Source organism: Sander lucioperca, chromosome 1, assembly GCF_008315115.2.
Source record: "Sander lucioperca isolate FBNREF2018 chromosome 1, SLUC_FBN_1.2, whole genome shotgun sequence".
In the NCBI taxonomy this organism is placed as follows: Eukaryota; Metazoa; Chordata; class Actinopteri; order Perciformes; family Percidae; genus Sander; species Sander lucioperca.
The window spans coordinates 29,436,604-29,452,432 of NC_050173.1; the positions used below are offsets into that span (position 1 = coordinate 29,436,604).

Sequence of the window (15,829 nt, forward strand, 5' to 3'; positions counted from 1 at the left end):
CAAAACTGATGTACAACTGCATTATAGTGTGTTGTAACCCATTTATTAAATGGTTATATACTTCTTATGAAGGCTAAATAGGGAGCCATAAAGTGTTACCAATGGAACTTTGTGGTCATATTGGAGGATGTACTTTTTAGTGCTGTTTCACTGTATTGCATTTCACTGAGAGGTGTTTCTATATCTGTGCCTTTGTTGATATAAATGTGATATTGCAAAACATTAGAAACACCTCCCAGTATAACGCACTGCAACTCAAAAGAACAACAAACTACAGCTTTCAAAATGACCATAACTTTGAATCAACACCTCTCTAATAACCGTTACAACAAAAAATGACAATTAAAAAACACTATAACCTTTATGAATTTAGTATTTACTGCAGGGCTATATTAAACTGAGTTTGAGCTTTGCTTAGCTAAAAAACTGACACCTGAGTGTACATGCTTTATGATAGTCTTTTGAAATAACAAAAACTACAGGTTTGCCTCCATCCATGCTCAGTCAATATTATGTCACATCCTGTTTATTCTGTACATTTTTAGCCTTGAGGCACTTATTTTACAGTTTCAAATGTGATGTGGTAGCTTCTGAGGGGCAGGGCCGCTTTGTTGTTGTGGGAAAAGGGCCAGTAGTGTCACTCTGCTATTGCACCGACCTTACTCATCAATCAGAAATCAAAGTTTTGACAGTTGCTAACATTAAAGGGCTTCTGCTAGCATGTCCTGTGCCAAGAGGCCTCTTTCTACTGAGCATATTAATATACTGTAGGTTACAGGGAGGCTCATCACTGATCATGAAGGGAAAGATAGCTGCTCCTGAGCCACACCAGGCACGCGTCTAGTCAATATTCATTCTGCAATATACAGTCATCAAAGACAGTGCAGTAGTGGACCACTGGAATGATTGAAGTGGTTTGACCCACTATTTATTTTTATATCTACCAGGATTTTAGAGTTGTCGAATTGTATATAAAAAAACAAGATATAGATTAATTCTGGCAATAAATTAATGAATAAATAATACAATAATTGATATGTTGTTAAGGTTTCTTATATAAACTGATTATTTGTTCAAGAAGGACAGCTTTACTTATTGTTGGTAGACTGCTTGTATGTTGCCTAAAGGCTTGCAGACATGTTTGTATTTCTGGCTGATTTAGAAATTCAGCTTAAAAAATAAACATAAAAAATAAAAAAAGCCAACCGTGATGTCACAGCTGCCAATTGCAGGCTGTGTCACAATCCCCAAACTTTTCATCCCGATTTCACTTATCTGCGTTTAGGTGTGCTCACTACTTTCTCCGCCCCTTTTGTGATTTTTGACTCCGGCAAGATGTCTGTTTATCTGAACAACTAGGAGAACTTCAACTGAGTCGCTTTTGCATTTAAGTTGTGTCTTTAAAATGTCAAGGAAGTTGGGTTAACAATCAAGCTAACTACTGTAACTCTCTTTGATCTGCTGCTTTAACCACACATTAATAATCACATTACGTTACGTTTTTTTTTTTTTTTTTTGGCAGACTGAAGTTTTTGTGACATTTTAGTCCATTTTGGAGTAAGTAACTTTAAATTTAAAGTGTGCATAGTTACTACTTCTACAAGTTCTATCAATGTGACTGTGGGCATTCTGCTTATCAGAAGTTAACTCTTCTGTATAATATGTGTGCCTGAAAATGCACTGCATACTGCCGTTTTACAGCATCACCAGTGTCCAGTGACTAGTGCTGTTTTGCAAGGGTGGCGTCTGTCAAAATGAGATGGAGCCACAAATCCCCAGTTAGACAAAATATGTGCAACATAACATGCGTGTTTCATGTCAGTGACAAGACATTGTGAGTTGGCACCATGTCCCGAGCAATGTAGTTGTATGCCTTTACTAGTATTTAGAGTATCTTAATTCTTATGCAGAGATTGTGATTTAGCCTTTTTGTGTGTGTACCAGGACATGTTTATTGGCTAATAGGCCTTTGTTAGCAGTACTCTATTTATTTAATACAATTGTAGTGTGAACAGAAGGAATAATAAACAGGCTGACTAAACATACGATTCTTCTTTTGGGCTGAGAAAACCCTGTGTAAGGACACAAAAGGGGGACGTTTCCACTGCGGAAAGTAAATTCTTTTGAAGTGGAACTAATCATCTGAGGGATCGTTCTCGTTGTCCTAACAACGCAGCTGAATTGGAATGAGCCTTCTTTTTTGTGGAAGATATGTTTTCTTTTTTTCATTCAGAGCTGATGATGATAGTAGTTTCACGCCCTGTCCACCCACATTGTCCGTCCAAACTTCTTTGCAGATAAGTCTTTACTTGGAGACGCCGAACACACGGCGGGTGACTCTTAGTCTGTGACGTCAGCCCCACTCCTCTGTCTCCCAGTCTTTACGCTTTTTAATACCGTTAGAATGAATAGGGAATCTCACAGCAAATCCTCTCCAGTAACAGTTCTTTCTTAGAGTGTGAAAAGATCAAGACTACTCCTGTATCATAATGTACCGGTCACTCTTAAGATAATACTGCTCTAATGTTTAAACTTTTGGTTGCTTTTAAAAAAATTAAGAGTTAAATGTATACACATTTATGTTATTATTATTATATTTTTTAATATGGCTGTAGCTATGTTACTTTATACACTTATGGACTAGTTTTTTTTTATTACTCTTATTTTCTACCTTAAATCTGACTGTGAGCAACTGCAACTTAACAATTTCCCTGAGGGGATCAATAAAGTATTCTGATTCTGATTTAGATTGTCCGTCTTAGGATACTCTAGGTTTTCTTAGTGTAGAAATTTGTCATGAAAATAGTCCAAATATTCTGCAGTAAGTGGCTTTAATGCTCATGTTTCTTTTTATTATATTAGAATATCTTGAATACAGCAGTTAAAGCTACCATTAAAGGTCCATACACTAATGTCTGTGTTTTATTTCCATTTCTCAAGTGAAAAAAAAGTCCAAACTAAAAGCTACAAAAAAACGACAAAAACGGCAACTTTAAGTTGGATTCATTACTTACTTCTCACAAATCAAGATATTAAATGAATAATCTTAAATCATTGTGTAGTTTTTATTTTTCTGACACTAGTGGACAGAACATGGTCGAAGGTGTAAAGGACTTTTTTCTTTTTTCTTGTGTCAGTGTAATTAACCTCTTAAAGATTTATAAAAATGACAATGAAGAAAATTAAATAAAAGACCTGTTAATGTTTGCATGCTTTATACTCTGAGTGAGTGATATAGGTCTAAATTAAGTCTACATAGAGCCAATTATTGTTGAGGCTATAGCCAGTCATTTATGAGACATTAAGTGAACTATTCTTTCCCTACACGTCCGTACGTTACTACTTCTATTAGGTTGTAAAGGGTTGCAGCAAAGTGAACGCAAGAGACGGACTATAATGTTTTTCTTACTGAAGATAGTGCATGCCATTTCCAAACGAAGTAAGCAATTATTGGCTGGAATGATGAGGTCTCTGATTCACTGCGACAACTCCTTTGTCTCAAGCTGAAGGGATGTAACTGTGTGCTCCAGCTTGAGTCCAGGCTCTCCTCATGCGCCCTCAGGGAATTAAGAAAGGTAACTTTGGCTGTCTGACCTCAGACTAAGAGAATTCCGATCTCTTACCGTTACTAAATCTTTATCTTCACACAGGCTGTATAGCTTCGCCTCTCTTGAGTTATAAACTGTCGGCCTTTCTGCTAGTCCCATAGTCATCCAGCCGTTTTATTGTCTCAGTGGGGGTACAGAGTTCAGGCAGCAGTCATCCCCAAAACAGAGGTGAACTGTTTAGGGAAGCATCTTGGCTACTGTGCTAACTTATCATTCAGACCTGTCAAGGCTTTGAAGGAGCACAAAACAAACACAGGGTGGATTCTTCATTGTAAACTAGTTGTAGATTTTAGTGCGCAGACACGTTTGTCTCACAAATAAACAAAAGCTCTTGTTGAAAGTTTAAAAAATATTTACCTCTTTATCTCAAACAAGCAGATAATTTATCATTTGATACACCATCTTTACAGTGTAAAGATCATTGCAATGGAAATGTTAGCATAAATTATCAATCAAATGTAAATGAACCATAATTAAGATTTAACATCATCAGATCAGATCTTATATTTGTAATATTCATACTTTTGCATGGCTCTATTCAAATCTTTCCTACTGTGTTTTCATACTTATTATATATTCAAACTTCTGATGGCTGTAAGTCTACATTATTCATAAATTCTCTAATAGATGATTTATGAATTTTCAGAATTTGCTGAGATTTACATTTCAGATGTACGTTATTTTTTTTAAATCAAACAATTTTTCAACTCTCCAGAATAGCAGCCTGTTGGCAGGGAATTCCTAAATGTAGCCAGAGATTTGGCAAACAAATTAGACCCAATATGAGTATGTGTTGATAACTATAGTAAAGTATTTGTATTAGAGAGGCAGGTGGCAGCCAAATGAACAAGAATACATCTACAGGATATTCAGTTAATGCTGCAGCTTTTCACACACCAATTAAAGTGTATTTCGACTGCTGATGCAGGATTTAGTTGCAGTTTGTTCACAGTGATGTCACGCAGGGGTGGATCTCTGGTTGCAGTGACAGGAGGAGACACCTCTTGTCTTCTGAAGACAATAACAGCAGGATTAGCCTTGACTTTTTTCTTTAATTGTGAAACAAATGGATGTTGAATCTGTTTGCCACTGTCTGCTCTACACTGCCTATTTCTCAGCTGAAGCTTCAAACGTACACACACACACACACACACACACACACACACACACACACACACACACACACACACACTATTACTGACTGGAGCAGGTTAAGGCAGGACACAGCAGATAAGCTCGTGGCACACTAGAATGTAGGCCACTTTTAGTTGGTTAGAAGAAAAGCAGCCCTTTAGAGGATACAAACTTAGAATCCTCAAAGAACTTAATTTCTTCTTTCCAGTATAGCAATTGCCTCTTTTAAAGCCATGGAAAGCACACTGTACTGTAAACATTGATGAAGAGGCCGATGTCCTAGAAATGCAAAATGGTTATAGCAATGCCCAGGAATTATAGCGATGCCCAGGACTACGTTTTCTTAACCGAGCAATTGGTCAGTGGTGTTGTATTATCTTCATATCTTCCAAATATCCCTTGGCTTGCTTTGTCATTTCTACATGCCATGTAGTAGCTGGTTGCTATTGTCATCATGGCAGACTGGGAGCCGGGGAGAGGACGCCAGCGCTGTGCCAGTTGGCTGAAGTAGTGAAAACACAAGGAAGACACAGCACCATTCTAATCTTTATCGTTCCAGGCACGAAGGTCACTTTTGTGGCGATTGCTGTTTTTGTGTCCCATTAGTCATAAGACAGATTCCATATACTATGTATGGATCTATAAATCTTCCTACAGTAGACCATAACTCTCACTGCTTTTCACGTGTGTATTTAACTGAGTTAAGTACAAGATTCAGCCCATGTACACCATTAAAATAAAAAAATTAAGAGAAAATAGATTGAAGAGAAGTTATACAGACCAGTTTATGTAATACTGGGTAAGCCAGATCCACTCAAACAGGAAATGTACAGTTATATTATAAGGATGTAAATGCACATCTAACTTGTAATATTTCTATTTCTAACGACAACATCTGTACAGATGGTAGGAATGTTGTTTTTTATTTGACTTACAACTGTTCCCCTATTCTGTTAAAACCAAACAAATGCTGCTTTCTTTTTTGCTGTGCTGCATTCACTGTAGCTTTCAACAACCTTAAGTTATTCTATAGTTTTATCAGTTTTCATGCGGCTCTACAGCCTGTGGACCTATCCTCCTGGTGGTGCTTTGCTTGGTAGACAATAGTCCTGCAAATATCAGGGGCCAAGTCATTATCTCTTGCTCAGCAGGTGTAGACATTATTGGAGTGTTGAACTAATGATATGTAATGAGCTCTCTGTGACACATGTCTAGCCATGTCTTACTATCATGGGGCCCATTAATAGATAACAGCATCATAATTAGCTTTGTTGGGAAGCCAAACCTAAGCTTATAAATGTAGCAAAGTAAATTTAAGTTGCGTGTGCAGTTTCACATGCTGTGTGTTGCTGCACTGGGCCACAAAGTGTATTAATCTGGCTTTTACTGTTGTTTAGTGAATTTAGTTTGTGCATCAACACGGTGATGCTTACATACTATCAAAGCCCTGATACTAAGCATAGTCTTCACACAAGTGCCCTTTCTAAATGTGCACATGTGTAATTGTAACGACTTTTCTTTTTTAAACAAACACCAAGACATTTATTCCAGGACTAACAGAGGGATGAGTCATTATTTGTTAAGTGTTTTCAGTGTACTCAGTAAATTTAAAGCCCAGGACACAAATATATGGCTGTCTTAAAAATTTATATTGGAAATGGTTTTGATGTTGTACCCCACTGCAAACACTTTCAGCCTTGTATAGGTTTCCTAGCAACAGCAAACAAAGGCAGGACCCATCTCAAGTTTCCCGTGGAGCGGCCAGTCCGGCGTGCCTTTGATCTTGACTGGGAAAATAGCTGAGTGGGCACTACTCGCATTTGTCTTTCATTTACTCCAGCCCCCCCGCCCTCCTCCCAAAATGTTCCCTGAAACAGCCAAATCTTCATCTGTCCCCAGCAACCAACACCCCTCCTGGATAATCAACCATAGCGAGGGAAGTCATGGAAGCACTACAAAGTTTAGTTGAAATTGGACGTGTTTTGTTTTGGAGCATAGTCGCTTCCTTTAGAAGGCTATCATTTGTGGTTATTCTGTGTAGGTAGGAAAGTGAGTGTGTAAACCAAGATGGTATTTTATCCTTTGTTTACATTGTCTCAATGTAGTCGTACTGCAGAATGTATCAATCTGTGCCCCGGGACTTTGAGATGAAAGCCTTAATAAACACATGCCCCCAACGTGCCTTTCACCCTGCCTTTGCAAGTGTTTTCTACAGGCCAACTGAAGATTGGGCACACGGTGCAGCTGATGTGTATTTTAAAAGTCATGTGGCTGCGACAGAGTGCTCTTATTTTGAATTCCACATTTAAAAAGTAGGCTGCATACAGGAAAAATTATATTTTGTGCTTGGTTTTCTACGTGCTTGATAATGCTTTCTAAGTAAGTCCCAGGAATCTAAATATAAATAAGTCCCCCATTCAATGCATAAACACGACCAAGGAGAGATAGGGCAATGTGCTGTATCTTAGGGCTATTGAATATTATCTTACTCCAGTGCTTTGCTCTGCTTTCATCCAAAACAGTTCAGACTGCTCAGGAGATTTTACAAATTGAAGTGTTTCACACTGTTTTGGTGTAATTTACTGTAATTGATGTTTCCATCTAGTGCCGAGGCCTTCTAAAGCAATTGCTTGTGTTTGTAGGAAGACATGAAGCTCAGTGGGGTGTATTGACTCAGGCTGTCGACTAATACTGCTCTATTGGCATGTTTTAATGCTCTCCCATTGTTTGACTTAACAGACTCTTCTGTAAAGCTAAAAGTACACCCCAAAACAGCTTAAGATGGGGATCAGAGTATGTTTTATACTTTTTTCACACTGCTGTATCTTTGAAATGGAAATAAACAAGTTTTATTTTGGTGTGAATGGGTCATCATGGGTTGTCTAACCTAGTTCTCTAACCATACTTGTGATCTGACCCGCTTCTCCTGTTGATCTCAGGAATAATTGTAGTTTTTGTAGAAGAAGAAAGCTTGTTAATGACGTGTACAGAACAACGGTGGCAGGCCCGGTTCTTTTGTTAATAACCCATATTTACTTTAAGAGTAGCCTGATGTAAGTGTTTCAGCAAACATTCTATATTTTCAATTTTCAATTCTACATTGGTAGAAGATGTATTCACATCCTTAACTAAAGTAAAAGTAGGTGTATAAATACTTCATTTCATACTCCAAGTCCATAAGTATTCTCAGCTAAATGTATTTTAATATACAGTATAAATAATAATTTCCCTCTGAATTGTATTGGGGTAGAAGTAAGAAGTTGCACAAAATAAAAATACTCAAGTAAAGTAGAAGTACCTGTACATTGTAAATACAGAAGTACAGTACTTAAGAACTGTAAATGTACTCAGTTACTTTCCACTGCTGCATATTCAAACATTAGAGATATCATGAGAAATCATAGTATATTATGTGGTGAAATATGTTTGATTGAAAGCTCAGATGCATTTAAAAAGTCAGGGAAAAGCTAGTAAGTGGCCTTTGAGTTGAGATTATCTTGTAAAATGTTTCCAAGGTGAAGAATGAACTTTGACGCTCAGTATATTTTAATGATCAACATAATATATTCCATATTATCTCTCAGAGCAATTTTGGCTTTGTTGCTCCTGCCTGTACACCAGCTGATAGCTTTTTTTGTTGCAAAATGTCAGCTGCAATTTAACATACTAATATCACATTTCTGTGAAGGTACATGTCAACACACACACTGCAATTTGTCAAAATGCTGCAAAACATTTGACATGGCTGTGTTTTGCTAACAATATTTCATGTGAGTGCTATTTGTATTTTTAAGCAGCCTTTAGAGAGAAGAAAACCCATATTTCATGTGTTATAGAGATGCTTGTTTGTGAGGAACACCCGTCCTAGCTGGATCCTATTTTGATTTGTCAAAGCAGAGCTGCAGAACAGCAGGTTGTTCCATTCCTTCATTATCCTTGTGAGTGAGTAAGGTTTGGGTTGTTACATGTGAGCGCTACCTTTACCTGCCTGTATCCTCCCCTGCATTCACTTTACACACTGAGAAGTCTTACATTTGTTATCTCACAATATTCAATGCTATGTAGTCGCATTGCTCAGCACAAGACCTGAGGCAGAAAGGTACACTGTGCCAGCATGACACAGGATGGTAAACAAAAGGTTGTGATCTACTGCAGAGAAATTGAGGTGCTCAGATAAGCAGACCCGTACCTTTCAAGCAGTCTTGTGACCTGGGAAGGCCATTAAAAGGTTTGGTTTTACCTCTAACCTTCAAAAACTATTTTCTAACTAAAAGGGTTCTTGTGGGTAGAAAAAAGAAACGTTTGAAGCTGTTTTTTTCTTTCTCGCATAAACCCAACGGAACCCATTTTAGCATATTTATTTATAGCATGTTTCTGATTCAAAATCCTGCGCAAAAAGGTTGTTGTGGCATCAAGGATCATCACATTACCCCTGACAAAAAATAAAGCATGTCTTCATGCTTGTCTGCACCAAACCCCACACAGAGTTCTACCCCTCTGATATAACTGCATGTGCCATCTGACTCTGACAATAATGTTGGGGTGGAGAATATATTAATATCCTCCTGAGCCCTAAGCATGCCCATTTACTGTCACCTTTTAATTCATCCGTTTATATGCTTATCAAATATAGGTGTCCTGAAAGGTACTTTATTGTGGTGATGGGGAGTGTATCTAGGAAACAAGAATATACTTTAAAGAATATGGGTCATGTTATTTGCATATGAATATTAGTCAAATTTCAGCATATGAAGACAAACATGTTTTTTATGATCTTGATATTTTACAGTTTGTAAACATTTATGTTTCAATATAACTTTCAGCCACCAGTAGCAGCATTGAGGACAACAGAGCAGCACCCTGCAGTGCACAACACAGATTTTTTTTTGCAACCATTTAATACAATAATAATTGTATTACCCACAGATTTCTTCTGCTAGACTTATAGTGTTCTTGTTCTAGCATAAGACACTTCTTCATCTCCAATATGCGACCTGCGTGGGACCACAGCATGAACAGTGAGCTCACGATTCAATAATAATCACTTAGATTCGGTTTACCCAAATAACAATAAATAAATAATATTTTTTCATTTGCCTCTAGTGATTTGTAGCAATGCAATGAGATTTAGCTCTATTCAGGCATGTTTTGAGATATTCATCTTATCTCATTTACATTTTAAAAAAAAAAGAAAAGAAAAATCTGTATAAAGCAATGCCTTTTTCCAGAAACAATGGCCCCTTTACTCTGTGTAATCCAAAACCTCAAACCCCTGTGAAATGTTTTCTATGGAACTTCTTTATATTGAAGAAATAGTCCTGTTCAATTGGTGGAGGCAGACATCTCTCAAAACCCAGACAAATTAAACCAAAACTAGATGTCTCAAGTTTTTTTTCTTTTTGTAAACTCAAAAGCCACTCACTGCACCATAACTTGTACAGTATTCTGTCCCTCCTGGGTCGACAGACTTCATTCATTACTTGAGAATAATAATCTTGCTTTGAGGGACCATATTGCTCCTGCAGTCCTGTGAGTTACCTTAATGTCTCTGCTCATTTGCAGATTATTTGGTCCCAGTCACTTTACCACCAGATTGCAAAAGTGATCAGTTTAATTTTTGTCTGTGAAAGAGGATGTTTCAGTGTGGAGGTGTTTCTCATTTGACTGGGCCAAACCCACCTACACTTTAACAATGTGTCATAATATGAGTGTAGACCATTGTAGTGGCAACTGCAGTTAAGTTTTGCATGACATATAAAACCTATAAAATTATAAAATACACTACCGGTCAAAAGTTTGGGGTCATTTAGAAATTTCCATTCCACTCCATTATAGACAGACTACCAGCTGAGATCAGTTGCATTGTTTTTTTAACCAGGGCAGCAGTTTTCAGATTACATTATGTGCTTACATAATTGCAAAAGGGTTCTCCAATGTTTTCTCAGTTAGCCTTTTAAAATGCTATCAGATTAGTAAACAGAATGTGCCTTTGGAACATTGGATGAATGGTTGCTGATAATGGGCAATGTAGATATTGCATTAAAGATCGGCCACTTCTTTCTACAACAGTCGAGAACCCTTTTGCAATTATGTAAGCACATAATGTAATCTGAAAACTGCTGCCCTGATTAAAAAAGCAATGCAACTGATCTCAGCTGGTATTCTGTCTGTACTGGAGTGGAATGGAAATTTCTAAATGACCCCAAACTTTTGACCGGTAGTGTATGTAAACACCAGCTTTTAGAGGGTTAAGTATGCTGTTTATCGATGCCGTTTTCTGCATTTCTGGATTTTCTGAAATGTAGACTTCTACACAGAAACAAGAATACAATAGATTTTCACACATCACTGCGGTCTGCAATAACTTTAACCTAAGAATATCTTTTTTTTCACCTCCAGGGCTTCTGCGTTGAGTTCCTTATCCATTTCAAAAAGTTTCCACTGGAATCTATAAAAAATGTGCAACGCTCGCATGGCTATTTAGAGTAATGCAAAGATATATTACACCATCTCAATCTGTGTCAGCCTATATGCTATGTACACTTGGAAGACGTCAGTGTCTGTTTTTGCCATATAGAATTATCACCTCTTAACTATATGACATTTCTGGAGAGAGAAAAAACAATCATGGCACAGACGGAGTGGGGGTGGGGTGGCATTTGTCAGTGCTCTCATTGGAGTTCAAAAGTAGAATGTAAAATGTCTGTCTTTGTCTAATCCAACACATTTTATTTTTGTAACTGCGAAATCTGTTCAGGGACCCCAACATTTTTTCCAACTGTCAGGGTGTCATTTGTCAGAAAAAAGTGAAACTCATATCCCACCCCCGGTCCTTCTGTATGTTGTGAGGTTATAGCTGTTTCAAACACACAAGGTGGGGGCGTGTAAGGGACACACACATTGACATGGCAACTTGTCACCTCAAACACACACACACACACACACACACACTTCATGGTCATTTTGCCCTGCAGAAAGCACTTTCGCCGACCTCCTGCCTTCCTCTTTGACACTGTTATGCCCTATAGCCTCACCCTCCATCAGTGAACGATGACTTTCTAAGGAGCCAAAGCCGTTGGACTAGCAAGAATTGTCCCTCATGATTGAGATGTCAACCTTCAGGGCAGCCCCTTGCTCTTTAGTGTCTCATTTTTTCTTCCCTCTTCTTCTTGTTCTCCTCCTCCTCCTGCTGCTTCTTCTTCTTTCCTTTACCGATGGTTTCTCTCTGCCAGCAGCCTGCACAGTTAGGCCGTCGAGCCATTAATGAGTCCCAGCACTGATAATGAAGCCACAGAGGTGGTCTGAGCCAGTGTGGCACAGGAGCTGGAGCACAGAAGGAAGGTAGATTAGGATAATTACCTGGCCACGGGGGAACGATGAGTAAGATGTGTCACTTCCTCGATCGACGAAGGAGCAAGTACGATATAATGAGGTGCAGACACCCTTTGCTCAGAAAGGGAAAAAAAGAAAAAATTAGTTCCTAATGATCAAAATGTGAAATTATGCATTTTTGATTTTGTTGTGACACTGATTGCTCATTCTCTGTTTTTGCAGGTGTCATCCACATCCCTCACGTATGTATGTATTTGTTGTTTATGTAGCTGTGCTTTAGGTCTCTCACACATACTGTACGTAAGTCCTAAATATCCCCACTCACAGAGACTTTGAAGAGCCTATGAGGTCAGGTTTTAAATTATGGTCTGCACCCACACCAAGCTTTCTCTCCCCACTCCTGTAAATCCATTTTTCACACAATGCATTTCAAATGAAAGCAGCGTCACCATAACACGCCTTAGGAAACATTAAGCCATAGTGCAGTACTTTCATGTATGATAGCATAGCCCCTGTATGCTTTGATGTGCTCACTTTTTTAATGCTTTATTAATAATAACACACTGGCTCCTTCTCACACCAACATCAGCTTCTGGTGCTCCTTTTTCTCCTCCTGAACTACATCCCTCACTCCTTCCAAGCCTCAGCTCCTTCATCCCTCCCCAGCCCCTGAGCCTTGTCTCAGGATTGGCCTGTTTGTGTTTGGGAGGGGGATTAGAGGGAAGGACATAGGCTTTGAGATGAAGAGAGTGACAAAGACCTATCAGAGGGCAGAGAGTACAGAGCGCTGCATCACCATTGGTTGCTGTGGTAATCAGACACGTCTTCATTTCTTCCAACCATCCTCTCCGAAGTGCCCAGCTTTCATTTCTACGCCCGGGGAGGGAAGCAGGGAGAGGAAGAGAGGGGGGGTCAGGATTAGAGTTTCTGTTTGTGCATTTAAGTGTGTGTGCACGTGTGTTTGCTTGCATGCCGTGTGCAGTAAACATCTTAGATATACAGAGGGATGAGCGCGTAGACACTGATAGCACTCACCTTCTCAAGGCTGGCCAAAATACAAATACAAATGCTGGAACAGTTTAGTGTCATTCTAGCTGAATGGGATGTTTGACTCATAGATATGTAAAACCTACTTAGGATACAAATTTCTCTCATTATTTCAGCTTTATCCCCACATATTGTGCATTAGTGTTATAGGCAAAGGTACCCAAAAGCACACAATGGCTGTTCAGTATTTGCTGTTTTTTCTTTTAACAATTTCAAAGCAATGTCAGTAATTTACTGGATCACTTATAGCAGCCTCCCCACATTCACATGCGTGTGCAGATCTGCACAAACATCTGCTAAATTAATGTTCTGCTTTTGTGTTTTCTTTTTGCCTTTGTTCCTGTTTGATGTTTATTTCCTCTTTCCTGTTGTGTGGCATCATTGAATCTTGATGTTTGTTATTATAATTTCAGCCCACAACTTCTGCAGCAGTTTCTCAAGTCTGTTAAATGCAATATGTGGTTGTGTTCTATAAAATAATTAAACTAAAGCAACTAATTTCCATTTCTTTCTAAATGTGCTCTGTGCAGCTAAATCTCCAAAAGCTCTACATGGATCTGCATGTATTTATTTTGTCATGTGTACCATACTGGCATGTATGCACACTCACCAATTAGTCAGTGTTATGCAATGTTTATACACAGATTTGACAGCATTCTGCAGTGGAAATCCTTCCTAAAGTTCTCATATGATGCCTGTTGAGCTTGTTGTGCACCAGACTGTTGTCAGTATTTGCCTGCTTGTTAGGATGCAGCCAGTTGACTCTGGCTGTCTGAGCCGTGATATGACTGAGAGCAGTGGGGCTGGGCCCCAGCCGACTCCGCTCTCTTCTTCGCTCATAATAGACCTGCGTGGTCAGCAGGCTCTCTGGGGTCACCTGGCTCCCCTCCCTGCCACCTCTGGCCAGATCAATCGCCTAGGCTGTCCCAGCATCAGAGATCAGGGTCATTTTAAAAGGCCTCCTGCCCACTTCCTGCCACCTAGTGTTCCATTTCGGACAAAGGGTACATTTCCTTTCCATTCCCTCCACCCTCCGTTGCCCTTCTGCAAACAGGTTAAGGACATGGAGGTGGTACAGCTCCTCTCTGTGATCTCCTTCAGCCTCCTCCCCAGTTGCCCACACAGTGAGAGAGGGTGAGAGATCAGTCCCATCTAAACACCACACAATCACACACCCATTTAATGTCAAAATCTGTTTTTGGCCTAAGAATGCAGACCTTCTTACATGGAAGTGACTTGGTAATTTTTGGTTATCTTTACCTTTGGTTACATTCTTTTTTCATGGACTGGCAGGTGTTGAGTGGACTTAAATCTTGTATACAGTGCATCCATAAAATATTCTAAATTAAGTGAGAAAAAAACTACACACAGAGCATTATTATTCATTCATAGGATATATTTTTATTGACATTATTACATTACAGTATGATACCAAAAGAAATTAAGGTAATGGTTTATAATGATGCATTAAATTAAGTGAACTTGTTGGCTCTCACTTGAAACATGTTTCGTTATTAACTGATCAACAGATCTGCTATGGAATGAATCTCTCCATCTCATTCCCTGTTGGTCAAGTCACAAATGGCAGGGCTATTGAACACACATTTTTCTCCATGAGGACTGTTGGACAATTAGCTCCAAGAATACATATTAATCAATCGAGATTTTTGAATCTGTTTATAAAGCCCAGACATTTTTTTTCCCTCCAATACATTAGCAGATCTCAGTATGTCCGCTACTCTTGTGAACAGGGATGAGAAAGAGATAGAGGGAGAGGAAATAAAGGTCTGAAGAGTTTGGCAAAGAGAGGATGGAGGCTGAGACAGATGGCATGAAGTCTGCAGCACTCTGGCGTGGCTCGCCTGGTGCTAAAATCCTCCTCTCTCACATTCCAACAAATCCTACCAGGAGGCTGGGGAGTCTGTCACACCACTCCAAGGATCCACACGGCTCTCTTCACCCCCTCCTCTCTCCTCCCCCTATTTTGTCGCCCAGGCCCAACCGAGCCTCTGACCACTCTGTATCATATTTTATCCTCACATATGTATACATTCACACATTAACATGTATAGAGGTCGACCATTACAGGCCTGGTACGATAAGAAGCCCCAGGGGGCGAAGATATGACCAAATACTATCTGACTGCTCTTATGGAAAGGAACCAGGGGAGCTTAATTGAGAGAGGTGGCCTTTACTGACACTCCAGTATAAGAAATCTTATTCAGTAAACACTGGGCCAAATCATGGGGGAACTGTACAATCCATTTATATCAGAGGAAGAAGACATAAGAAGCTTTTTGATTAGTTTCACCACAGCTCGCATCAGCCCATGGTGTTGAACAAAAACACTGTAGCCCAATCTCAATCCAAACATGCACTGCTCAGACCCATATTCCAAGGCTCCCTGTGGGCATACTATCCTGAAATGGACAGTAAGTGTAACCGTGATTACACACAAAGCACAAAACCAACAACTGGATCATGGGCTCTACGTGACATCTTCATCTCCAAACACTGAAGATATCCTTTGAATTTCTGAAATACGCTTTCTTTTACATCTTAAAGTGGTTCATCTAATAAGAACAATCTAATTTATTTTACACTGTGCTCTCTCCCCATGTCTCTTTCTCGCTGTCTTTCTGCCTGCCTTCTGTTTGTTCTAATGAATGACTTCTGAGATGAGGTGCTGCTGTGAGGATGTCACGGGG

The 15,829-nt window shown here is 39.2% G+C and overlaps 1 long non-coding RNA gene across 6 annotated transcripts in view; it reads left to right on the forward strand.

Moving 5' to 3' along the window:
* LOC116052330 overlaps window positions 1-14,459 on the forward strand; it is an 85,932-nt gene extending 71,473 nt beyond the window's left edge. For all 6 annotated transcript variants that reach the window (XR_004898793.1, XR_004898795.1, XR_004898797.1 and 3 more), the window contains one exon: window positions 11,975-14,459. This is a non-coding gene — a long non-coding RNA (uncharacterized LOC116052330). The remainder of the gene's footprint in view (window positions 1-11,974) is intronic.
* Window positions 14,460-15,829: the final 1,370 nt, after the last annotated feature.